This window comes from Microcaecilia unicolor, chromosome 6 (assembly GCF_901765095.1).
Source record: "Microcaecilia unicolor chromosome 6, aMicUni1.1, whole genome shotgun sequence".
NCBI classification, from domain to species: Eukaryota; Metazoa; Chordata; class Amphibia; order Gymnophiona; family Siphonopidae; genus Microcaecilia; species Microcaecilia unicolor.
The window spans coordinates 49,855,960-49,882,049 of NC_044036.1; positions in this window are offsets into that span (position 1 = coordinate 49,855,960).

Here is a 26,090-nt window from a genome sequence, read left to right on the forward strand (position 1 = left end):
TGGGGATGGGGCCAATAAATTTTTGTTATAATATAACTATCAGGGGTGTGTGTGTGTGTTGTCTCCCTTGTGCATTACATATCACCAAATGGTGCTGTTTGAGTTGAGAGGAAGGAGGGCAGCAATATGCACAGCATTAAATGTGCTGTGTGAATGAGAAGGTGATGTATGTCTGAGAATGTTGGCAGACAGAACGCCACCTGTTCATTCCAACCTGCATGGCCCATATGTGCAGGGGGGTTGGGCCAGGGAGGCTGGATGGATATTTGTGTTCATTAATAAAAATGGCCAGCCAGCATCTCTCTCTCCCTTCCTCCCTCCCTCCCCTCCACCATACTGACCCACAATACAGAGTGCCATCAATAAGAGATTAATAGTGTACCACGTGTGATCTGCCAGGTACACACTTCCACATAACTCCAGGTACCACATACAAAGTGTTTGCTGTCTGATGGACACATATCCTTACCCACAAGCCACATTGGTGGGGTGGGGGGGGGGGGGGGCAAGAAGGACCTACAATACAAACAGCTGGCTCATATTTTCACATTGAATACATCAGCTATGGTATATAATGCTGAGGAGCAAAAGGGAAACAATGGGAAACCCAATAGATGGATGGTTACTTCATCACAGTTGCAATGTAATACTTGTGTTAGGGAAGGCCACAAATAAAAATGGTGCTCATTATTTGCAGGTGTGATCACACTTCTCCAGTAGTTGATCAAGGTGTGTTACATTCAAGTATTCTGGGTTTGTGTCAAACTTTGTCGCTGAACTGACTTGCCTTAGGTGGGATTTGAACCAGCAACCTTATGATTATAAGGCTGGTGCTCTAACCACTAGGCCACAGCAGCCATCAGGCTTTAGCCACCACCAGTTACTTTGGGTTGGTACCTGTACACACACCCCTTTCCCTCACCACCACGTCATAGGCCTCAGTGGCACTACCTGTAGCCACCTCTATCATTTTTGTCCAGGCTACCGATTAAAAACAATGTAATGTGCATGTTCCCTACCCTACTACTACTATGGAGCAATTTAGGAAGGTGGTCCATAATGTGCTATACACATCGATTGCATTAAGCATTCTCCCCTCCCCGCCTATGGACCTTGAGAATGGGTGGCACTTCATAAATGGGGACTGGGGTACACCACATAAACAAGGAAGATGGAACCTACCGGGAACCAATACAGCACCTCCAACAGCTGGCCCACACCACTGAGGACCTGCCAACCCCACAGTACAGTGCACAGGAACCTGGTGAAAACAGAGCTACCTAACATCTGACTCCAGACTACATACATACAGTGAATGCACACTCCTCGACTATGAGCACAAAGAGAAGAGGTGGCAGACAAATGAGAGCTTACCATGAACGGTCTGTTTCAAGACTGTGTAGTGCGCCTTTTTATCTTCTGGAACATTAGCTGCACATCTCCCTGATTGAAATGACCCTTACCGAGGGGTGCTTGATTTGGGGTGAGTGTAGCAAATTCGTGGCCCCCCACACACTGCCTGCTACAACCAGGCAGAGAGAATGGGAGAAAGGAAGGGAGCATCAGGCGATGTGGAAGACAGGAAACGGAAGGCGTGGTGGCTGAGGGCCAACAATAATTCCCCCCCCCCCCCCTAAATACACAGGTGTACCCAAGCATGCTAAGTGAGGGTAAAACCCTGTAACTGATTATTACGAACATCGGGCAAGGTCTCAGTGCAGGAAATGGCAGGTAAAATGGCAATGAAGAAAGGGAAGGCAGGTGGAGACGCCCATACTTATCTACTCATAATCGAAACCATGTGTTCCTAATCGCTATCTCAGCTGGGCACGCTTAGGAATTATGTGTATAATTGAAAAAGTAGCGCCCAAATCAGAAACGCCTATTCCCCCGTCTCAATGGGCGTTCTTGGCGCCTATATAAACGCCCACTCCGTATTTTCGAAAACACCATTGGTACAATGCCACCACGCATGCCGCCGACCCGGAAGGGTAATTTTCTCGAGGCAGAGGTGGAGCTCCTGGTACAAGAAATTGTACAGCGGCACCGGAGTCTGTTTGCTCCCACAGGGCAGAGGCTGGCAGCAACAGTAAAGCAGCGGGAATGGGAGGCAGTACGGGACAGCCTGAATGCTGTCCTTCCATGCTGGGAGAGACGTGGAGGACTGCAAGAGGAAGTGGCGGAAGCTGAGGAGGGATGTTCGCAGGAAGGCAGGGGCCAATCCCCCAGGCAATGACACTGCCAACCTTACACCAATGGAGCTGATGGTGTACTCCCTCCTACCCCAGGAGGGCATCCACGGGATTGGCTCCATGGACACCTCGGGCCAGGCTGAGGACTCGGGTAGGTGTTTCATTATGCAGTTGGGGTATCTGTTGTGCTGCAGTACACTTGTGTTATAGAAGTTGGGGTCAGGGGGAGGGAGGTGAGGAGTGGGGGGCAGGAGGAGGGAGGTAGGTGGAGGTGGGGGTGGGAGTATCTCTGGCTGTCTTTCTGTATATTAACAGGCCACCTTTATGATGCTGTTGTGACCTGGTAACCCCTACTCACTAGCTCTCTACCCTTACTCCCTATCCCTACCATTGTGATTGGGTTTCCTCTTACTTGTCCTGTGTGCCCATATTTATAGAATTAATTGTAAGCTCTATTTGAGTAGTGGTAGTGGTCATGTGTGTTATAGGAGCAAGCAGACAGGGTGGGTGCTGTGTGTGTGTGTGAGCACCCCCAATATTGAGGAAAGATCATGTAGCTGTGCAGGGAGGAGTGTTGGTCACTGGGCTTAGCACCCCCAATACTACTTTCCAGTTGGCTCCTATGGGTGTGTGTAGGTTACTACTGTGGCAGAACTCTGGGGGCCGTCCTTCCCTACTACTCCCTCCTATTTTCCCATTTTACCAAACTGTGCCTAGTTCCTCCTGTGACCTCTGTGCTCTACTGAGTGAGGGACACATGCATTCAACTGAAGGAGCCTGTAATGGGGGTCATAAAGCAGTTCTATGCAGTTTAGCAAGTCAGTAGTAACACAACACATGCTGCAATGTTGTTCAATTTAACAATTATACAACTAACAGCTTGTGCACAACGTTGTGAGTGGTGTCCTTCTCGTGGCTGCTCATCCACCACCTCTACCCAGCTGCCTGCGGGCCTCTCTCTTTTGTACCCGTGTCAATTCCATTCTCCTCACCATCTCTTTGCTGGGTCATCAGGTTGGGGGACATACCAATGTATATGAATGCTGAAAGACAAAAGTGGGTTATTTGCACCAACACTATTCCTCTCTTGTGCTATACAGGTGAAGACTCAGAGGAGGCTGGCCCTAGTGGCCTGCAAGGCCAACGCCCTACACCATCCGTCCAGCCTCAACCTCCACAGCCTGCAGTCCAGCCTCCACCACCTGCACCAGCTGTGCATCCTCCGCGTCCACCACCACCTGCACCAGCTGTCCAGCCTCTACCACCACCAGCTGTCCAGCCTCTGCCAGCACCACCACCACCACCTGCACCCCAGCCTCTGCCAGCACCACCACCACCACCTGCACCGGCTGTCCAGCCTCTGCCAGCACCACCACCACCACCTGCACCGGCTGTCCAGCCTCTGCCAGCACCACCACCACCACCTGCACCGGCTGTCCAGCCTCTGCCACCACCACCACCACCACCTGCACCAGCAGAGGGCCGCACCTCCAGCACCGGAGGACTTTGGTGAGGAGGAGGAGGGCCCAGCTCCCCGCCAGAGGCCATCCGCCCAAAGGAGGCAACTCCTGCGGCTGGCCACGGAACCTACTCCGCCACAACGTGCGCTTGGAGGAGTACCGCCACAGAAACTGGAGCTGCAGCGCCAAGCACTGGAGGCACAGCAGCGAGCACACCAAGAACTCCTCCAGGCGCAACGTGAAGGCCACCAGGAGGTGCTCCAGCAACTGAGACGGCTGGAGCAGAGCATCCAAACACCGGCACCCTCAGGGCACCGCGCCTACTCCAGCCCCCGTGCTGCTGGAGCAGCCCCTGCCATCAAACCTCCTCCTCCACTGACCACCAGCAACCACCAGCTAAGAGGTGGGCATTGCGCTCCTCAGCCTCCGCACCCACTCCTGCTGCTCCCATTCTGGGTCCTGTGGCCAGACCACTACAACCAAGAAGGTGGCCCGATTTCCACGGTGCAGCCGAAGCCGCAGGCTGCCGTGGGGATAGAGAGGAGGACACTGGGAGCAGCAGCTCCGAAGAGGGGGAAGAGACTTCCCGTGCAGCACCAGCTGCAAAGGAAGGGCGTGGGAGGGGTAGGAGGGGACGGGGGAAGGGAAGGGGAAAATGATGGGACATGCTGTAGGGTGAGGGTTGGTGGGAGGGGGGTGGGTGTGGGAGGGGGGGGTGGTGGTGGTGGTGGTGGGGTTCACCAAACACATATGCACTGTATGTAAAAAATAAATGCTCACTTACATTCACATAAAACTTGTTTCAATGAGTCTTTGTCTTGCTCTTACGCCAAGCTGGTAGGCATTGAGCTCTGCTCTGTGGGCTGGGGTGGAGGGGGCTCCTCTTCCAGCTCATCTGGGGCCTCTTCTGGTGGTGGCTGTGGCTCCTCTGGGAGAGGCTGTCCTCTGCGCTGGGCCAAATTGTGTAACATACAGCACGCCACAAAGATCTTGGCCACCTTTTCTGGACTGTAGAGCAGCTCTCCTCCAGACCGGTCCAGACAGCGGAAGCGGTTTTTCAATAAACCAAAGGTGCGCTCAATGATCCCCCGGGTGCTGCGATGTTTCCTGTGTAGGTTTCTTCTGGCCCTGGTTGTGGGTGGATCAGGGGGGTCATGAGCCATGTCCTCTGCGGGTAGCCTCGGTCACCTTTGCAGAAAAGCAGAATGAGATAGATGAGTGTGTATCGCTTGGAGCAGGTACAGGGGGGGGCGGGGGTATTTGGATAGTGGGTTGTGGTGGAGGAAGCCAGGGCGGAGGGTTGCCCAGTGGAGGAGGTCTAGTATGGGTGGTACATGCATGTTGCACTTACCTAGTAGCCATCCACCAATGAACTCCCCTCGCTCGAACCTGCGGAAGATGCCCGAGTGCTGTAGGATGTAGGCATCGTGGCTGGAGCCGGGGTACCTGGCACACACGTCTAATATCTCCCCCTGGGCATCACATACAACTTGCATGTTCATAGAATGAAATGCCTTCCTATTTCTGTAGGTGGCTTCGTGTGCCCGGGGGGGTCTGAGGGCTACGTGTGTGCAGTCTATCACACCGATGACCGAGGGGAATCTAGCAACAGCATAGAAGGTGGCCATGTTGTTGTGCAGAGCCTGGGGGGTGGTGGGGAAGTGATGTAGTGTGAGGTGTGAGTTATGAAGGCATCCAGGAACTGGGTGAGACAGTGTGAAATAGAAGCCTGGGTGAGGCCTGTGTTAGCAGCTAATACGGATTGAAAACTGCCAGTGGCCAGGACAGAGAGAGCGGAAGTGATTTTGAGGTGGGCAGGGATGGGGTTATTCCTACGTGTCTGGGGCTGAAGGAGGGGTTTCAGCTGCTCACACAGCTGACGAATGGTGGCCCTATCAAAACCTGAACCTTGTTAGACACTGCTGGTCAGTGAGTTGTAGGAAGGTGGTGCGGGGCCTAAACACTCGGGGCCGTGAATACCTCCTGCGGTGGGTGGCCTCTTCGTGTAGCATGAATGCCACAAGTGCATTAAGTGCATCCATATCCCCACCACCAGTGCAAGTATTAGGACTAGTAGTCAAACAGCAACACACACAGATCTGTCACTTCCAGGCACTACGCCCCTCTGGCCACTCACTCGCCAAACAGTACAGGCACACAGAGACAAACGGAGGTCAGGGAATACAGTATACACGTGGGAAGAGTGAATGGGGAGGGATAGGGGGAGAGGGAGGGGAAGGGGCGATAGAGCAAAGGAGTAGGAGTAAGGAACGGTGAAAGGGTAAGACACAAAAAGAGGCAGGGCACACAGACGACCGTCACAGGTACTGAACACGCTCGGCTTTCTCTCTGCAACCACCACTTCAGCTCTTCCACCAACAATATCGCCACTCTCCAACTACACACAATCGCTAATGGGTCTAAAGACGATTTCCTCCTTGCTCTGGTCGCTTTTATTTCGGGTCCATCATATTACGCCCATCTTCCCGCCCAACCAGAGCCCTTTCGCTATTCGTTATACGTTGTACCCGTCCACGTCGTATCACCGCCCCTAACACGCCCCCGACACGCCTCTTATTTGGGCGTTTTTACGTCCACGTACGAGCGACACGGACGCACTGAAACATTGCTTTCGATTATATGGATTTACTCGTTTTTGTGAGATTAACGTCCATCTCCCGATTTAGGTCGGCTCTTGGGCGTTTTTCTCGTTCGATTATAAGCAGGATGGGTACCAATGACATAGGAAAATGTGGGAGAGAGGTTCTGGAAGCCAAATTTAGGCTCTTAGGTAGAAAGCTCAAATCCAGATCCTCTAGGGTAGCATTTTCTGAAATGCTACCAGTTCCACGCGCAGGGCCCAAGAGACAGGCAGAGCTCTGGAGTCCCAATGCATAGATGAGATGATGGTGCAGGGAGGAGGGTTTTAGATTTGTTAGGAACTGGGCAACATTCTGGGGAAGGGGGAGCCTATTGTTCACTTCACCATGCATTTGAGAACAGGCTCTGTGTTGACAGATCCTGTTCTAAACTATTAGCAGAATTTAAGGTCCTGACCTGTATGTCTCAATTACGACATTCAGCACTTAATTGGACAGGGTAACTGCATAAATGGGACTGAATAAAACACATTCCTATATTTATGCGGCAACCCATGACTGGTAAGTTCTGAATAAGCTTAATTGGCCATGTGTTAGCCGATGTTGCATAAACTGGATATATAGGGGCCCTTTTACCAAGCCGCGTAGGTGTCTATCCTGCTTATAATCGAATGAGAAAAACGCCCAAGTTCCGACCTAAATCGGGAGATGGACGTTTATCTCACAAAACCGAATAAAGCGGTATAATCGAAAGCCGATTTTTGGACGTTTTCAACTGCAATCCGTCGCGGATGCGGACAAAGTTGATGGGGGCGTGTCAGAGGTGTGGCGAAGGCGGAACTGGGGCGTGGTTATCTGCCGAACAGAGATGGGCGCATTTCACCGATAATGGGAAAAAAGTATGCGTTTTTAGCTAGAATTTAGGACACTTTTCCTGGACTCTGTTTTTTCACGAATAAGGCCCCAAAAAGTGCCCTAAATGACCACATGACCACTGGAGGGAATCGGGGATGACCTCCCCTGACTCCCCCAGTGGTCACTAACCCCTCCCACCACAAAAAATGAAGTTTCTCAACTTTTTATTTTCACCCTCAAATGTCATACCCAGCTCCCTGACAGCAGTATGCAGGTCACTGGAGCAGTTGTTAGGGGGTGCAGTGGACTTCAGGCAGGTGGACCCAGGCCCATCCCCCCCTACCTGTTACAATTGTGCTGCTTAATGCTTATTAGTCGTCCAACCCCCCCAAACCCACTGTACCCACATGTAGGTGCCCCCCTTCACCCCTTAGGGCTATAGTAATGGTGTAGACTTGTGGGCAGTGGGTTTGGGGGGGATTTGGGGGGCTCAACACACAAGGGAAGGGTGCTATGCACCTGGGAGCTCTTTTACCTTTTTGTTTGTTTTTGTAAAAGTGCCCCCTAGGGTGCCCGGTTGATGTCCTGGCATGTGAGGGGGACCAGTGCACTACGAATCCTGGCCCCTCCCACGAACAAATGCCTTGGATTTATTCGTTTTGAGCTGGGCGCTTTCATTTTCCATTATCGCTGAAAAACAAAAACGCCCAGCTCACACATTGTTGAATAAAACATGGGCGTCTATTTTTTCCCAAAATACGGTTCGGTCCGCCCCTTCACGGACCCGTTCTTGGAGATAAACGCCCATGGAGATAGGCGTTTTCGTTCAATTATGCCCCTCTATGTGCGCCTAATGTGCCTCAATTTGGAGAATATATATTTTATTTTCTGGCGCATGGTGAAAATTGGGCGGTAACTCTGACTTGACGCGTGTAGGTGATTACCACACAGTTAACGCAAGAGACCTTACCGCTAAGTCAATGGCTGGCGGTAAGGTCTCAGACCCAAAATGAACACGCACCAATTTTTATTTTGCCACATGTTCATGGATCTGCGTGCACCCAAAACCCACGCCTACACTACCGCAGGCCATTTTTCAGCGCACCTTAGTAAAAGGACCCCTTAGTGCCGAAGGATGGACATGGGGCCCAGCATTGAATATCTGGGAATAATGCCTGTGGAGGTCAGCAAAACGCTCACTGCCACTTGCTAAAAATTGACTGCAAGGCTTTTAAAATAACTTCCAGACTCTATACCAGTGCTCTACAAATCCGGGGTGCCAAGTCACTTTTGCGCCTGGAAATTGCACCCTGGAGCTTGGGATTTTGCTTCCCCCAAAGTTGTGTGTCAAGCTGTCCCCTACTACCTGCACCATGTGACCGACTTGTAAGTGCAGCTAAATGAGCTGTGAAATGCCAGTCACCACAGAAAGATAAATTATCCAGGCCAGATCAGGTTTGCCTTGCTTATATTAGATTAGATTTTCAAGCGTCATCTTGAATTTTAAATCTGTGTCAGTTTATATATTAATGCAAGACCGCTCAAAGCCCCGGAGTGAGCTGATAGGGGGTTGCTATGAACACATGGGCAAGAAGATTTTCCTTCTTAACGTATATCTATATGCAGGAAACATTGTTTAGGAAAATGTAGGATATAAATGTCAAAATAAATAAATCAAATCTTAGAAATTATATGAGGATGAGCTAAAAGTTTCAATCCATTGTACATAGCTTTTATTACATTTTATTTACTATCAGACATTTTATACCAATCCATCATCTAGAACAGAAGCAGGCACTCTTGCTTTAAGATATACTCAACCCAGTCCTTGGTACACACCTAGCCAGTCAAGTTTTCAAGATACTCCCAATGAGTATACATGAGATACATTTTCATACAATGGAGGCAGTACATGCATATCAATTGCAGACATATTTATTGTGGGTATCTTGAAAGCCTGACTGTCTCTGGTGGCCCTACCATATGGTTACCTAAGGCGGGGGTCTCAGGCGGCACTCCTCCTGGAGTGGCATCTCCATCTTTCTTCCTCTATTCCCTTCCCCGATTTTACTTTCTTTTCCAAATTTCCAAAAGGCTGTGGTGCCAGCGATTCCCATATCCTGTCCTGCCGTCAGCACTGGCCTCTTCTTTTTACTGTGGCCCGCCTCTCTGATGTAACTTCCTGTTTCCTCAGAGGCAGGTAGAGAAGGAGCCGGTGCCGGCAGCAGTGCAGCATATGGGAATCGTTGCCGCTGCTGCCTTTTGAAAAATGAGAAAAGAAGGTAAACTCGAGGAAGGGGTGGAGGAAGGAAGAGGGGGCAGCATCTCAGCCCTGCCTCAGGCGGCATCTTGCCTTGGACCGCTCCTGCTGACTTGGCTAGGTGTGTCCCGAGGACTGGGTTGAGAACATCTGCTGCAATGAATATGTGAGAGAGGTTTGCATATCCTTATGTGTTTAATGACTCTTAATTGTGTAGAGCACAGCATTTGTCTAGAAGCATTATAGAAATGATATATAGTAGTCGTAGGATGTTCTGACTCCAATGTAAATCTCTTTGGGGGTCTTTTACTAAGACACACTCACGTTTTCAGCGCATGCTAAAAATAGGTGTACCTTAATAAAAGACCCCCTTTGTGAGGGACTGAGTGGTATAGCTACAGGTGTCACTAAGAAAACTCCCTCACTGAAGTTGCAGTTTAGCCACCTTACAACAGGTGGCGCTAAACCAGCCATGTCAAATGCTGAAGCAGAGTCAATGTAAACAGAGTGACATAAGGCTTTCTGTCCTGGAGGGCGGGGCTCAACCCTGAGCAGGAAGCAAAAGCCATCTGGCAGGACAGAACAGAGAAGCCTTAGGAGGAGAGAAGCAGCCCTGGAGTGTAGGGCTCCACTGTTTGTGTGTAAGCTACCAGAATCTAGATAAGGTAAACTTAGCTTTAACTTTTACTTTTGTAAGCATGCTGTCCTTGTGAAACCCTGCAAGTACCTGTGTGTGTACTGTGGACTTAAGGCTTGTCAGCTACAGGTTTGTCTGAAGTTTGACTCTGAACCTAAAGAGATCTTTTTCTTTATTTACTGTGCCTATAAGGTAATAGGGTTCAGTATTTGTTTAATAAAGGGGTTTTGTTTTATTGTTTCACTTCTCTGGCTGTATTTATTGAAGGCCTTCTGTACCAACTCTGCCCACACTACCACACCCTCATATATTTATTAGGGTTATTTAGAAAACCTAACCGGTCGTTGACCCTCAAGGACAGACATGCCCATTCCTGTACTAGAGATCAGCAGGTGTTCAACAAAAATGTACAGCGTAACAGTAAACTATACAATAATGCAACCCAAATAACATTGTATTATCATCAATAAAAATTTTATCTACAACTATCTGTCTTAGAATAGTTGTCTACAAAATAAAATCAAATTTCCTATATTCCTATATAAAAGCAGTCTCATAAACCATGCTTTACAGTGCTTCATACAGTACAATGCTGAATTTCTCCTTTGGTGAAGTGTTCCAAAGGAAAAGCCTTTCTTTACTAATTTGGTTTCTGTCAGAAGGACAATTTGAAGAAGTCAGTCCTAACTAGAATGAATTCTTCTGCTAGGTGTGTAGCCAAACAAAGGTTCTTTAATCTTTTTCTTGATCCTTATGGACTAAAGCAAGAATTTTAAAATTGACTCTGCAGTTTCTTGGAAGCCAGTGAGGACTCTAACATTGGAGTGACATGGCCACTCAACATCAGCCCAGACAGTGCACATCCTGAAATATTGTGCTCTGACTGCAGTCAGTTTAGTTAGTTTTTGTTTATTTGTTTGATTATATGACAATATAGGAAAAGGCAAAATATTCAATACTAAAGTTTAAATATAATTTTGCCATATTTGATCTGTAAGGAGATATCCAGCCAGTTAAAAATACAATTTTTAAATAACAATTAAAAAAACCTTAACAGCCCAGGGGGAGCTACAAATTACCCTTAAACCACTATCACAGAGCACAAGCAACGAAGGCTACTCTGCAGGGGGAGTAACTAAGATGGCCGCTGCACCGGGTGGATATGAAAACGCTCTATGAGAGTTGAGCCGAGTAATTTCTTTTTTCCTGTTCTACAATGCCCCATAAACGTAAAGGAGTGTTGAGGGTAGTGCCTCCACCTACCTCAACTCCCTCAACGGGTCAAACTTCGCTGGAACGTTTTTTCCCCGGTACCTCCAGGACTCGGAGAGAGGATCCCGTTGTGGGGATAGCCAGAGAAGCGGAAACCTCACCGGGAGAGGAAATCTCCCTATCACCACCATCGCTTTCACTCGTCCCTCCTAGCCCGATGTCGAAAGTGGCCCTGGTGGGAAACCCCAACGACCCGGAAGGCGGGCCGAAAGGAGTTTCCAGTGAGGACCCAGGAGCACAAACAGCGACTCGTGGACCCATGGGGAATTCATTCCATATGGCACAAACTTCGGAGGTGACTCTGCAAACGTTGAAGCTGATGTTGGACCAAATCACCACAACGATTCAGAAGACTTCAGGTGATGTACTAACTTTAAATACTAAGTTTATGGAACTAAAAGAGACTGTAGACTCCGTTAAAGAGGATATAACTACTCAAGTAAAATCGATACAGAAAGAGGTTGAAGTATTGAATGCCTTTAAAAATACAATGGTGAAAGATTCAACAAATATGAGGCAGAAAATTGAACAAATTGAAAATTTTAATCGGCGCCTTAATCTCCGACTCTTAAATTTTCCATTGGTAGCGGGGCTAACCCTACTTGACACTTTCAAGAAATACCTGACAGAAATTCTTCATTTTTCCCCAGAGGGTATACCCCCGCTAAATAAAATATATTATATTCCTAAGAGTAGAGAAAGAGAAGGAGTGCAAGGCTCTGAAGAAGCCAATCCAAATTTACAAAATATTTCTGACATATTGGAACAATCTTCAGACATTATAGTTAACAGAGTCACAATGATCATATCCCTGGTATTTGAACAAGACTACAATGCTATTTTAAAGCTTTATTTCAGAAATACGAATGCTCATTTCTATGGTTCCAAAATATGGATTTACCCTGATATCACCAAAGCTACACAACAAAAAAGGAAATTATTTCTGACATTAAAACAAAAGACTATAGATATAGGGGCTTCTTTCTTTCTTGCTTACCCATGCAAGTGTGTGGTGAAATTGGGACAAACTAAGTACATCTTTTTCACACCGGAACAACTAAAATCGTTTGTAGAAATGAAACAAGTGAAATGAAAATGAAACTACTGGAGAAAAGTAGCCTGAATTATCATTTTGTTATTTGCCTCTATATAATCTTCTCTAAATTCCTTTACTCCCCCTTTGCCTTTAATTGGGGTCTAAGAAAGGTTGTAATTATTATAATTCTATATTTTATTGTTTTCTTTTATTATTCCATTCTGTTAAATATTTTCATTGATAATTAGATTATGTGAATTCCTTGGAATAATATGATATTGATTTCTACCTGAATTGCTGTACAAGGTTTATCCTTGAAAGTGTAATAATTTAAAATTATAAATAAAGAAATAAAAATAAAAAAAAAACCACTATCACAGGTTTTTCTTAAAACCAGAAAAAAGAACTGGTAGAAAACAATTCCCATTGGGGGGGAAAATACCACCCCAAAAAATCTGGTTCTGCTTAATAAAGACTGCTCTCTGCTCAATGAAATAAAAAACAAAGCTTGAACAGCACCCCCCCCCCCCCCCCACACACACACACACACACAAATTACAAAACAAGTACCCAAATGAACTGTGCATAGCATACACTATTAAACAAGCCACTTATCTGAACACATTTCTCTGGTCCTCAAAAAAGCCAACTGGAAAACTTCTTATGAAATCTTGAAGCTGAAAACACAAATGAAAATTCCCCAGTGAGGGGAGGTTCGCTGTGCTGTGTCACTTTCCTCCTGCCTAGTCCCTGGGGCCAAACATCTGCAGTCGTGGCCCACGTTGGGCCGGCGGTAGTCCCGAAAGAGCGAGCAGTAAGCCCACACTGAGTTTAGTGCCGCTTTGTAAAAGGGCCCCTCAATTTGGAAGTTAAAATTACCTCAGATAATGGGAGCCTTAGAGTTTACACAGTGATCCATGAGTAGTGTTTCCAGTTCAAAAGTTTTATTACGTTTTGTAAATTACAATACAAAAGTGTGGAAATGTTGTTGTAATTGTAATCTTGCAAGTACAAACTTACTAATACATATCAGTAATATAACAAAACAATTACAATATACAAACAAATAACACGAGTGAAAGTTAAATAATATTGTAAAGTGTATCTCTATACTGAATATTACAATACTGAACTTGTTATGTACTAGTATATTTTATTACAGGTATCCAGATTTTTTTCATAAGCCAACATACTTCATTTTTTTCTGCTACAACTTTTTCAAATTTAGCGATTAAACATTCAGAGTTCCACGGATCCGTGAGTAATGTATGAAGAAGTTGAAATTAATAGGAAGAAGGTGGAGGGGGTTGATAGAATCAGTACTTGCAAACCTTGGTTTGGTTGCTTTCCTTGCTTGATAAGATGAGTCTTCTCATTTCTGTATTATATTGAGTTTGAACTCTAATATGATTTATCTATACAGGATATTGATAACAAGCTGTTGGGCATTTAATCTAATGTTTGTATTTTTTTATAATTATAATCTTGGTAACAATAAGCATGATTTGGACACATGCTCATGTGTCTTTATACAATAGGCTCTAACTAGGCACCTTCTTGCCCTCTTATTTTAGGTGGCCTATTATAAAATTGCTTTCAGTAGAGGAGAGTGGTGGGAACGGGGCTGAGAGGTAGGATAAAAGACACGGAAAGGGCTTGTGTTGAGTTAAACAGTAGGAATCAAACTGTTTATCCATCAAAAGAGGAAGAATACTAGAGAAGAAAATAAGTAAGCAGACTGGATAGACCAATTAATCTTCATCTGCCATCATTTATTATGTGAACAGCTTCTTGATTTGTACCCAGCTTAAAAAATAGAGTGTATGTGTAGTGGGGGGAGGAGAGGGGGGCTAGCCTGGTGGCTCAATGACATTCCTTCAGAGCTGCCAACTAACCCAGTTTCAAGAGGGAGGTTTTTGGTTAGTCCTGATTTTTATTTTCTTATGCAGATCACATAGAGGTAATCTTTAAAAAGGGTCCTTTAATTACCAAATTGCATCAAAGGCCCAATGAGTCCATGTTTTGCCCACTCCTGGAGGCACCCCAGCCATTTTTTTTGCTGTGATAGGGCTGTGTTAACACCTAATGCAGCTTAGTAAAAGGGTCCATAAGTCTCAATACACCAAATCCTAGCTCTGGTTCTGATTGAGCTAGAAGCCTAAAAATAAGTTGAGATGATGATGAAAAGTAGCAGCGACAGTCTGATTAAATGATATAGGCTTTTTTAAAATGAACACAACAAGTTTTTTTTTTAGTGAATATTAATACTGCAGTGTTTTCTTCAAATCCTTTATGAATGTGATTGCAGAGTTTGATGAGCAAAAGAATGCTTCATAGTTCATGCATATGCTATAAGTATATTTTTATAAATGAATGAAGATTAATAATATATTTTTTACATTGTTTTGTTTGGATTTTAGGAAACAATACAATACAATATGTGCTTTACCCTGTGAAGTCCCATTTGAGTTCTATTGGGCTCATTTTCGAAAGAGAAGGACGCCCATCTTTTGACATAAATCGGAAGATGGACGTCCTTCTCCCAGGGTCGTCCAAATCAGTATAATTGAAAATCCGATTTTGGACGTCCCCAACTGCACTCCGTCGCAGGGATGGCCAAAGTTCAAGGGGGCATGTCGGAGGCATAGCGAAGGCGGGAGTTGGGCGTGCCTAACACTTGGACATCCTTGACCCATAATCAAATAAAAGAAGGACATCGCTGATGAACACTTGGACATTTTCACCTGGACCTGTTTTTATTACGACTAAGGCACAAAAAGGTGCCCGAACTGACCAGATGACCACCGGAGAGAATCGGGGATGACCTCCCATTACTCCCCCAGTGGTCACTAACCCCCTTCCACCCTCAAAAAAACATCTTTTAAAATATTTCGTGCCAGCCTCTATGCCAGCCTCAGATGTCATACTCAGGTCCATGACAGCAGTATGCAGGTCCTTGGAGCAGTTTTAGTGGGTGAGTGCACTTCAGACAGGCAAACCCAGGTGCATTCCCCCCCCCCCCCCCCCCACCTATTGCATTTGAGGAGGAAACAACGAGCCCTCCAAAACCCACTGTACTCACATCTAGGTGCCCCCCTTCACCCGTAAGGGCTATGGTAGTGGTGTACATGTGGGGGTAGTAGGAAAAGGCATAGTGCACAACTTAAAAATAAGAGGACAAATAATTTGGAATATCTATGTTTGTATTAGTATATTGTATCTATTCCCCTTACAATCCAGTCTACTGCTTTCCTTCCAGCTCCGCCCCTCTGTTGAAACTTATTTCACTGGGAAATGATTCTTGCCTGTTGGATTCCTCTGCCTCTCTAGGCCCTCCTCAATTTAACATATTCACTCCTCTGGCCAGGCACAGGGACATAATCTAGGGAATTTCATAAATGATGCACAAATGGACACTTTTACAGAGTGGCGATAAGCCCAATGCGAGCTTACCGCTCGCTCTTCCAGGACTACTGCTGGCTCAATGCTTCCACTGGCAGTAGCCCGCCCTGAGCACGCACATTTCCAGGGGAAAAATAAAACCACAGAAATGTCTTGCACAACAGTAACCCGGTGGTAATCAGGCATCGCTGCATGCTGCCTGGTTACTTCCAGGTTAGCGCAGGAGCCTTTATCGCCACCTCAATGGGTGGCGGTAAGGGGTCCCTGCCACATGGCCATGAGGTAAGAGTTCTCTTACCTCGTGGCCATGTGTGCTGGGGTCTTTTTTACCTTCTGCAGTAAAAAGGGCATGGCACACGGGGAAATTGGCCCCCGCCGATAGCGCAGGGCCCTTTTTCCCGCGGCTTGGTAAAAAGAACCCAAAGTTAGGTGCTAATTAGGTGCCCAACTTTAGGTGCAGAAATGCATTCTGATAGATGCAGAGTAGAAAAGGGATTGAAACAGCCTAACCAGCTTATTTTCGAAGGAGATCGCCGGCCATCTTCCGACACAAATCGGGAGATGGCCGGCGCTCTCCTCAACCCAGCCAAATCGGTATAATCGAAAGCTGATTTTGGCTGGTGCCAACTGCTTTCCGTCGCGGAGCCAGCCAAACTTCAAGGGGGTGTGTCAGTACGGTAGCGAAGGCGGGACGGGGGCAGGACGGGGGCGTGGTACGAGATGGCCGTCTTCGCCCGATAATGGAAAAAAGAAAGCCGGCCTTGACGAGCATTTCGCCGGCTTCACTTGGTCCCTTTTTTTTCAGGACCAAGCTTCAAAAAGGTGCCCCAACTGACCAAATGACCACTGGAGGGAATCGGGGATGACCTCCTCTTACTCCCCCTGTGGTCACCAACCCCCTTCCACCCAAAAAAAAATATATATTTTTTGCCAGCCTCTATGCCAACCTGAAATGTCATACCCAGCTCCCTGACAGCAGTATGCAGGTCCATGGAGCAGTTTTTTGTGGGTGCAGTTCAGGCAGGTGGACCCAGGCCCATCCCCCCCTACCAGTTAGACTTGTGGTGGTAAATGTTAAGCCCTCCAAAACCCCCCAAAACCCATTGTACCCACATGTAGGTGCCCCCTTCATCCCTAAGGGCTATGGTAGTGATGTACAGTTGTGGGAAGTGGGTTTTGGGGGGGGATTTGTGGGGGCTCAGCACCCAAGGTAAGGGACCTATGTACCTGGGAGCTATTTTTGAAGTCCACTGCAGTGCCCCCTAGGGTGCTCGGTTGGTGTCCTGGAATGTCAGGGGGACCAGTGCACTAAAAATGCTGGCTCCTCCCATGACCAAATGCCTTGGATTTGGCTGGGTTTGAGATTGCCGGCATTAGTTTCCATTATCAGCGACAACCGATGCCGGCCATCTCAAACCCGGCAATCTCTGACATTTGGCCGGCCCCAACCGTATTATCGAAACGAAAGATGGCCGGCCATCTTTTTCGATAATACGGTTCGGGACTGCTCTTTACAGCGCCGGCGAAATCAGTGGCCGGCCATCTATTTGGTTGGCGCTGTTCGATTATGCCCCTCCATGTGTATTTGCATATAACTGCAAAGGAGGGGTGGCCATAAGAGTGGGGGGAGGGTCAGGTGTGTTCTGGAAAATTGCTTGCAGTTTTATAGAATACCATGGATATGCACTCAACCAGGTTTCAGCTGGTGTGAGTCCTCGCACCCAAAGTTGGGTACGGGATTTGGTGCCCAACACTGTGCTATAAATATGCTCATCCCAGAGCACCCTTAATAGAAGAGCGCTGATTTTTTAGAGCGAGAAAATTTGGGCACCATTTACTGAATCTGGCCCAATTTGTTTTTCCTTGGTAAGAAGGAGGTTGTCTTCGGGTTAAACTAGGCAATCAGATGACAGCAGCCATTTTACAGATATCCCCATGCCTGTTATAACAATGTGTATGTTGCATACATGACAGCATAGACAGATCCAATTAACCAGTGGATGTTACTCTGTGGTGTTCACTCATTAATATGATAAATGAGTGAACACCACAGAGTAACATCCACTGGTTAATATTGGAATGAGTTTCCTTGATTGAGTGGTTGTGTCCTTTTTGATTTAAAGCATAGACATATCACCAGACACCCCATTGCATATGAGTACTTATGTTTGTAAAAATATACAGTGTCGATATTCAAAAAGGTTTAACTGCTGAGCAACCGGCACCTGAAATTCAGTGTACTTAATTGATTAGTGCCCCTGAATATGTGTGCTCACCAGCCATCCCCTAACTGGATAGATTAGAGACGGGCAGAGAGTCAATTTAGACAGCGGACATATTCAGGGTGAGTTAACCAGGCTCCATTCTGAATATCAGCCAGTTAACTTCCAGGTCAGTGGACATACACAGATAATCAATGCCACTTACCTCCGTAGGCCGAATATTGACCTCTGTGTGCCTATTCTGTAAAGAGCGCATCTGCCTCTACACCCTCTATAGAATATATATATTTTGGTATCAGGCAAGTATATCTTTGTAAACCTGCACCAAAATAGGTGCCTTTCTGCTCACTTAGGGGCCCTTTGTTATGGCTGTGAGTCCCTGTGCCCCATGCAGCACAGATGAGACAAGCTCGGACCTGAGCTCCGCAGGGCAGCCGAACAATTCCACGACTTCACCTGGAGCGACCCCTTCCTCCGGGGGTTGAGCCCCCAGGACCAGGGGCCGACAGGACTTCCGAACTCCAACTGGGAGTGGTCAGACAACAGGCAAGAGTCGGGGATGGCGGCAGACAAAGAAGTAGTCAGGACTCAGGCAATGGTCAAGGCAGGCAGCAAACAAAGAAGTAGTCAGGATTCAAGCAATGGTCAGGGCAGGCAGCAAACAAAGAAGTAGTCAGGGTTCAGGCAATCGTCAAGGCAGGCAGCAAACAAAGAAGTAGTCAGGATTCAGGCAATGATCAAATCCGCAAAACACCAGGAAACACCACAAACTCCACCAAGGTAGAAGCCGAAGCAAACTGATGACCGTGTTCTGCTCTTAAATAGGCCTCTCATCAGGAGATCCCTTCCAAAGTTGACAGGCAAGGAACCTCATTGGGCACACCCATAGGAATAAGCCTCTCAAGATGGCTACCCCTCAGGAACCAATGCAGATGCTTTTCTCAAGATGGCTGCCCTTCAGGAACTGATACAAATGCACCTCTCAAGATGGCCACCCCTCAAATGAACTTTTCAAGATGGCCGCCGCCACGAGCAGCCAGGTAGGAGTGTAACACCCTTTTACTAAGGGCCTCTTTTACAAAGCGGTGGTAAGGCCAACACAGGCTTACTGCTTGCTAAAAAGAAAGTACTACCGGGCTACAGCAGCCGCTCGGCAGTAGTTCCCATCCCCAACGTGAGTCATATCTGGCGCTGCAAAAATATTTTAATTTTTGTAGTGCCGGTGTGTACCCAGCGGTAATCGGGCACTGCCTCGTACTGCCTGGTTACCGCCGGGTTAGTGCGGCAGCTCCCAGTAGGTGGCAGAAAGGGCTCCCTCATGAAAAGGCTGTTTTGCAAGCACTCCACTTGCCGCACGGCCATTTCCTGAAAAAAAGAAAGACCTACATTTTACCTGCTGCGGTAATGCCAGCGCAGGCCCCCTTTTGCCACAACTTGGTTAAAGAGGTCTTAAGTGCATTAAGCACTTAGGAAATATTTTAGTAAAGATTGGCTCATGTTAACTGCAGCAGGACTCATAGAAATAAAATGGGCCATGTAGCAGATAACATGCACTATAAAGGCGCCCAGATTATGCGCCCAAATTTGGGCATGTTCCTGAGATACACATGCAGTTTAATTGGTTAACAAGCCAATTAACAGCAATAACAATTATTGGCATTAATTGCCACCAATTAGGATTTGTGTGTGCAACTGCCTATGCATGAATCTATAAAGCACTATGCCTAAATTCTCTTGCACACAACCCAAAAAAGTACGTACCATGGGAGAGGTATGGGCAGGTCATGGGCATTCCCAAAAGTTACACGCAGTGTTACAGAATTGGGGAATGTGTACCTAATTTGCGCACTAGGATTTACACCTGGTTTCATCAGGCGTAAGATGTGGCGCCTTATTTTAGTCATGGAATCAGCGCTATGCATTATTCTCTAAAGAACACTCATCCCAGAGTGCTAAGCACCAATTTTTTCGGTGCTGAATCTAGCTCTTAAAGTGCAGCTTCTTGCCTTGGGCCGGCCCTATAGCTGGGTAACATTCAGTTAATACAGGAGCACTTAGCACCTCCTCTAAACAGGAAGTGGTACCTCAGGCCTTCACACTCTAAGGGGTCCTTTTACTAAGCTGCGGTAAAAGAGGGCCTGCACTAGGGTCAGTACGTGTTTTTTTACGAGCGCTGAGGCCCCCTTTTACCCCAGTGGATAAAAAACTGTCTTTTCTTGCTGGAAAAGAAATGGCTGTGCAGTAAGTGAACCATTGAGGTGGCAGTAAGGGCTCCCATGCTAACCTGGCAGTAACTGGGCAGCACTGCCCGATTACTGCCTGATAAGCACTGGTGCTACAAAAATAGAAATACTTTTGAAGCACTGGAAATGGCGTGTGCTGGGGGTTGGAACTATCGCTGGGTTCCTGCAGTAGCCCGGCGGTAGTTCCAGATTGGCGCTCGGCAAGCCTGTTGCCATGCACCAATCCTTTAGTAAAAGGGCCTTTAATTTACTTAGGGCCAACATTAGAAAATGCTGGTTCCACCCCTACTGGGTGCCATGTCAACTTTGCAACTACCGCATGGTATGTTCCCACATTGAGTTGCAGTAAGTACAAATGTTACCATGGTTTAGTAAAAAGGCCCTTAAACTAGATACCCTGTGATAAAATTTCCTTCTGTAAACCTAAAGACCTGAAGATGTTCACCAGCTCTGCTGCTCTTCTTTCTAATTCATCTTCCGCACAGGTTCCTGTGTTCAATTTGGTGACAGTAATGTAACATCACATAAATCATTCAAGTTTAATCATAGACATGATTTAAATTAAAGACATTTTTGAACAGTCTTATACAAATGGAAAATCTTGAAAACGGTATTCATAGACACTGCTGAGGTATTTTATTTATTCTGCCTCTGCCACGGTTAAAATCAACATCTGATTGGCAGCATCATTGTGTATTGGACAAGCAGTGAAAAAGCACCATCTGTCCAGCTTTAGACAAGGTGACTACATGTTACCTAACATTTCACACCAATCAGTACCCTTGAGGCAACAGCACTGCAAACAACATTTGGCAAAGACCATCAAATAATGCACCTGCTACCCCAAAATGTAGAAAAGCTTGTATGTACCAAAGTCAACTCTGATGTGTTTTTTAGACAGTTTGGAATGCTTATTACCAAAACTTTTGTCCCATCATCATCTTTGAATCATCATGTAAAATATTATTTCCATTTGTTGCAGTTTCATTTTGGAATTCATTACCTACTGATCTTAGATTAGAACAAGATTATAGGCTATTTTGACAATTATAGAAAGTTTGGCTTTTTAAAAAATATTATAGGTATTCATGATAACTTTTTGCATCATTTGTTAGAATTAATTTTGTATAGGTAGTTTATATTTTACTTACTTTTGTAATTTGTTTATTGATTTTATTTTGTAGATGATCTAGAGCTAATGGCAGGGATTGTATATAAAAAAAGGCTAATATATAAAGCAGTAGCTGCCAGAGATGTTAAGGAGAAGAATGTCATGACTGTTTTCCCATTCAGACACAATCTTAGGGGTTCTTTTACAAAGCTACGGTAAGCACTAATGTGTGCTTACCACGGAAAAAAAATGGCATACTGTAGGGCAGCCTGAAGCATAATGCAGTAATTATTCCATGTGAATGCGCTACCCAAGCACTAAAAATATATATATATTTCATTTTTGGCACAGGGAGCACGTCTGGTGGTAGAGAATGGGTGTCTTCTATGCTAATCGTAACTACATTGCCGTATGCTAGCCAATTGGTGCAGGTTTAGTTTGTGAGACCCTGCTGCTTACAAAATAGGAGAAAGTAGCGGCTCATATACTAATGGATACACGCAAATGTGAACATTAGCGTATGGCCATTATTGGAAAAATGTTAAAATCTGCCATTTTACCCTAGCCAAAAGATAATTATATTACAAAGAATCTCATATTCCACAGATACCCACTGAGTTCTGTGCAAATTACAGAGTCAAAGAAAATCCAGGAAGTCCCTGAGAACTAACTGTGGAAATACACATAAACCCCCCAGATTCTATAAACGGCGACTAGAGTTGTGCATACAAATCAGCACACAGAGTCGATTTGCGCTTGCAGCTTAATTGCTTAACAACCAATCAGCACCAATAATTGGCTGCTAACAACTAATTATTTATTAGCCAGGATGCATAAAGTATGAAGATCCTTCACAACACTTAATATCTATTAATAAGTTTGATGTGTGCTTGAGAGATATCGGAAGTTTTGAACAACCAATTATTGGCATTAATTAACCTTAATTAGGATTTATACACAGATCGTATTCTATAGCAATCTGTCTGTAAATTTGGGGAGGTAGCTTGGGGCATGTGTAATTGCCAATGCCTAAAGTTAGGCGCATAAAAGTTTTGGTGCCGATAATTAAGTGTCGCATATAGAATTTACCCCAAAACGAATCTAACAATCCAAATTCTCTTAAAAGAAACATTTTGACTGCTTCCCTAAAAAGACAGATAATTCTGTATTAAGCTATCTCTGGGAGCTAACAATGTCAATACACATAAAATGAATCTAATTAGCAAACAGAAATTTCTTAAAAAGAAAATTTTGTAGTACCTCGGAGATAAAAACTCATAGTAATAACTTTTTCAGGTATATCAGAAGCAGAAAGCCTGTGAAAGAATCCATGGGACTATTAGATTATCAAGGAGTAAATGGGGCACTCAGGGTGGACAGGGCTATAGCACAGAGGCTGAATGTTTTGCCTCGGTTTATACTGAAGTATATATAAGAGATCTACCTGTACCAGAGATGATTTTCAAGGGTGATGCAGAGGAACTGAAAGAAATCTTAGTTAACCTGGAAGATGTACTGAGCCAAATCAAGAAATTAAAGAGTAGTAAATCACCTGGACCAGATGGTATACACCCCAGGGTACTGTGAAAGGCCTCAAATATGAAATTGCAGATCTGTTGTTAGTAATCTGTAACCTGTTGTTAAAATCGTCCATATTAACTGAAGATTGGAGGGTGGACAATGTAATGCCTATTTTTAAAAATGGATCCAAGAGTGATCTGGAAAATTACAGACCAGTAAGCCTGATATCAGTGCCAGGAAAAATAGTGGAAACTATTATAAAGTATAAACTCACTGAACACATAGACAAACGTGGTTTAATGGGACAGAGTCAACATGGATTCAGCCAAAGGAAATCTTGCCTCACCAATTTGCTTCATTTCCTTTAATGCATGAATAATCATGTCGATAAAGGTGAGCCGGCTGATGTAGTATATCAAAATTTTCAGAAAGCATTTGACAAAATCACTCATGAGAGACTCCTAAAAATCCATGGGATAGGAGACTATCCAGCTTATTTTTGAAGAAGGGCGCCTATCTTCTGACACAAATCGGGAGATGGGCGTCCTTCTCCTAAGGGCAGCCAAATCAGCATAATCGAAAGCCGATTTTGGCCGTCTTCAACTGCTTTCCATCGCAGGAATGGCCAAAGTTCAAGGGGGCATGTCGGCAGTGGACCGAAGACGGGACGGGGGCCTGGTTAAGAGATGGCCGTCCTCGGCCGATAATGGAAAAAAGAAGGGCATCCCTGACGAGCATTTGGCCGACTTTACTTGGTCCCTTTTTGTTCACAACCAAGCCTTGAAAAGGTGCCCCAACTGACCAGATGACCACCGGAGGGAATCGGGGATCGCCTCCCCTTACTCCTCCAGTGGTCACCAACCCCTCCCATCCAAAAAAACAACAAATGTTTTTTTAACATTTTCTTGCCAGCCTCAAATGTCATAACCAGCACCATCACAGCACTATGCAAGTCCCTGGAGCAGTTTTTACTGGGTACTGCAGTGCACTTCAGGCAGGCGGACCCAGGCCCATCCCCCCTACCTGTTACACTTGTGGTGGTAAATGGGAGCCCTCCAAAACCCACCTCAAACCCACTGTACCCACATCTATGTGCACCCCGTTACCCTTCAAAGGCTATGGTATTGTTGTACAGTTGTGGGTAGTGGGTTTTGGGGGGCTCAGCACACAAGGTAAGGGAGCTATGCACCTGGGGGCAAGTCTAGGGACGACCAAATTTAAGGATTTGGACGTCCCTGCCGTATTATAGAAACAAAAGATGGACGTCCATAGAAATACAGGTTTCCCTGCCCATGAATCGGGACGTCCTGCGAGGACGTCCAAATCGAAACGAGGATGTCCCTTTTGATTATGCCCCTCTATATTTACCCCTTTAGAGTGCAAAAAAGGTATGAAAGGGAAAAAGCCTCAGCACCCACACCTCCACCCAACAGAAACACTTACTAGGTAGAAAGGACTTCAACAGAGTCAAATCTCTTCATCGGCATAAAAAACCCTTTCACACAAAACATTGTTAAAACTCCATAGAATATTCAATTTCAATGGATCTACCCAAAAATGTGACAAACATAAGAAAAAAGCAGGCACTTATACTTTTGAATCTTCAGTTAAGATAAAAGCTATCTGTGGTCAATCACACCAACTGTGGCCAGGATTTCAGCTGTCTCAAGGTGTGAACAACCAACCTAAATATATATATATATATATATATATATATATATATATATATATATATATATATATATATATATATACATACAGTGCTTTTTTTGTAGAAAAAAAGGTGCCGGTACTCATTATGGGCGGGGTCACCACATATGGCTCCACCCCTATGATAGCCACACCCACATTAACCACACCCCCTATACCAGCCATGGCGCATATAAACAGACATCATTGAAAATATTACAGTACTATAGGAGAAAAAAATAACGTGATTTGCTAAGTAGTAGCAGTAGTATACCCAGTGCAAAATAAGACAGCCAATGTAAATTCTCAAATTGGACATATTACAAACACTAAAATGAAAATAAAATGATTTTTTTCTACCTTTGTTGTCTGGTGACTGTTTTTCTTTCCATATTGGTCCCAGTCTGTGATTCTCCTTTCCTTTGTTTTCGCTTAACTCTTCTGTGCCATTTGTCATTTTTTGTCTCCTTTTTCTTTGCTTTCTTCAATATTTTTCAGGCTCTCTCTCTGTCCAGATTTAATTCATTCTTACTATCCATTCTTTAATTTCCTTCATCTACCCATGGCTTTTCATCTTTTCCTCACCCTTGTTCTCCCCATGCCCCTTCCTCTTATTCTCCAGTCTTTCTCTATTCCCCTTTTCCATCCAGCAGCTCTGCTTTCTCTCCCCATCCTTCCAGTGTCTCCCCTATTTCTTTCTGCATTCTTCCATCCAGCGTCTTCCCTCTTTCTCTCCCTATCCTTCCGTTTTCCCTCTCTCTCTCCCCATCCTTCCATCTGTTTTTCCCTCTCTCTCTCTCTCCCCATCCTTCCATCTGTTTTCCCCCTCTCTCTCCCCATCCTTCCATCTGTTTTCCCTCTCTCTTTCCCCATCCTTCCATCTGTTTTTCCCTCTCTCCCCAATCCTTCCATCTGTGTTTTTCCCTCTCTATCCCCATCCTTCCATCTGTTTTTCCCCTCTCCCCAATCCTTCCATCTGTTTTTCCCTCTCTCTCCCCATCCTTCCATCTGTTTTCCCCTCTCTCTCCCCAATCCTTCCCTCTGTTGTTTTCCCTCTTTCTCTCTCTCCCCATCCTTCCATCTGTTTTCCCCTCTCTCCCCAATCCTTCCATCTGTTTTTCCCTCTCTCTCCCCATCCTTCCATCTGTTTTTCCCTCTCTCTCCCCTGTTTTCCCTCTCTCTCCCCAATCCTTCCCTCTGTTGTTTTCCCTCTTTCTTTCTCGCTCTCCCCATCCTTCCCTCTGTTGTTTTCCCTCTTTCTTTCTCTCTCTCCCCATCCTTCCATCTGTTTTCCCTTCTCTCCCCAATCCTTCCATCTGTTTTCCCCTCTCTCCCCAATCCTTCCATCTGTTTTTCCCTCTCTCTCCCCATCCTTCCATCCGTTTTCCCTCTCTCTCCCCAATCCTTCCCTCTGTTGTTTTCCCTCTTTCTCTCTCCCCAATCCTTCCCTCTGTTGTTTTCCCTCTCTCTCTCCCCAATCCTTCCCTCTGTTGTTTTCCCTCTTTTTCTCTCTCCCCAATCCTTCCCTCTGTTGTTTTCCCTCTTTCTCTCTCTCCCCAATCCTTCCCTCTGTTGTTTTCCCTCTCTCTC